This window comes from Chrysochloris asiatica, unplaced genomic scaffold (assembly GCF_000296735.1).
Source record: "Chrysochloris asiatica unplaced genomic scaffold, ChrAsi1.0 scaffold00152, whole genome shotgun sequence".
NCBI lineage: Eukaryota > Metazoa > Chordata > Mammalia > Afrosoricida > Chrysochloridae > Chrysochloris > Chrysochloris asiatica.
Window position 1 is genome coordinate 7,820,946 of NW_006408670.1, and position 2,097 is coordinate 7,823,042.

Genomic DNA, 2,097 nt, shown 5'->3' on the forward strand with positions numbered 1-2,097 from the left:
TAAAGATTTACACCCTCGGAAACCCTGTACAGGGTCGCTATGGGTCGGACCCGACTCGATGGCACTTAACAACAACAACAACAACAACCTTCATGACAGATCAGTCCAACATATCCAAGTACAGAGAGCTAGCTACATAGCAGAGTAGTGCAACTTTTCCATATACAGAGTTCAAGATCCCTGACAGATGAGTCCAACATGTCCATATACTGAGAGCTAGCTACATGGCAGGTGAGTCCAACGTATCCATATATTGTCAGCTAGCTACATGGCAGAGGAGTCCAACATGTCCATATACAGAGTACTAGCTACGTGGCAGATGAGTCAAACGTGTCCATATAAGGAGAGCTAGCTTCAAGGCAGATGAGTTCAACATGTTCATACACTGAGAGCTGGCTATATAGCTGATTAGTCCAACATGTCCATATACAGAGAGCTAGTTACAAGGCAGACCAGTCCAATTTCTTCTTATATAGAGAGAAAACTTTATGGCAGGAAATTCCAACATATCCATGTAGAGAGAGCTAGCTACAGGGCAGATGAGTCCAAAATGCCCATATAAAGAGAGCTTGCTACTTGGCAGATTAGTGAAATATTCCCATATACAGAGTTCTAGCTACCTGGCAGATGAGACCAACGTGTCCATATACTGATAGTTAGCTACATGCCAGATTAGTCTAACATGTGTGTATTTAGAGGGCTCTATAAAAGGCAGATGAGTCATACATGTTCATACAAAGAGCTGGCTACATTGTGAATGAGTCCAACATGTCCTTATGCTACATGGCAGAGAGTCCAATATATTCATATACAGAGAGCTACCTACATGGTAGATCAGTACAACATATCCATGTGCAGAGAGCTAGCTACATAGCAGACAAGTTCAAATTGTACATATCTACAGAGTTCGCTCCATGGCAGAGTAGTGCAACTTTTCAATATACAGAATTTTAGGTACATGGAAGATGAGTCCAACATGCCCGTATACAGAGATCTAGCTACATGGTAGAGTAGTGCAACAGTTCCATACAAAGGCTTCTAGCTACATGGCAGATGAGTCCAATGAGTCCATATATTGTGAGCTAGCTGCATGGCAGAGTACTCCAACATGTCAATATTCAGAATTCTAGCTACATGGAAGAAGATTCCAACATGTCCATATTCTGAGAGGTAGCTACATGACAGAGCAGTGCAACATTTCCATATACAGAGTTCTAACTACATGGCAGAGTAGTCCTATGTGTCCATATACTGAGAGCTAGATACATGGCAGATGAGTCCAACATGTCTATATATTGAGAGTTAGCTACATGGCAGATGAGTCCAACAAGTATATATTTAGAGGCCTAGCTACAACGCAGATAGCTGACTAAGTGGCTGATAAGTCTCACATGTCCATATACTGAGAGCAAGCTACATGGCAGACAAGTCCAATTTGTTTATATACAGAGAGCTACCTACATGACAGATCAGTACAACATATCCATGTATAGAGAGCTAGCTACATGGCAGACGAGTCCAAAATGTCCATATAAAGAGTGGTAGCTGCATTGGCACAGTAGTACAACATGTCCATAGAAATAATTCTAGCTCCATGGCAGATGAGTCCAACATGTCCATATAAGGAGAGTTAGCTACAAGGAAGAGGAGTCCAACATGTTCATACACAGACAGCTGGCTATATGGCTGATGAGATCAACATGTCCATATACAGAGAGCTGGCTACATGATGGACAATTCCAATATATTCATATATAGAGTACTACCTACATGGCATATCAGTCCAACATACCCATGTAAAGAGAGCTAGCTACAAGGCAGACAAGTTCAAAATGTCCATATACAGATAGCTAGCTACATGGCAGAGTCGTCCATCATGTCTATATACAGGGTTCTAGCTACATGGCAGAGGATTCCAACATGTCCATATACTGAGAGCTCGCTACATGGCAGAGTAGTGCAACATTTCCATATACAGAGTTCTAGCTACATGGCAGAGTTGTCCTACATGTCCATATACTGAGAACTAGCTACATGGCAGAGTAGTCAAACATGTCCATATACATAGTAGTAGCTACATGGCAGATTTGTCCAACA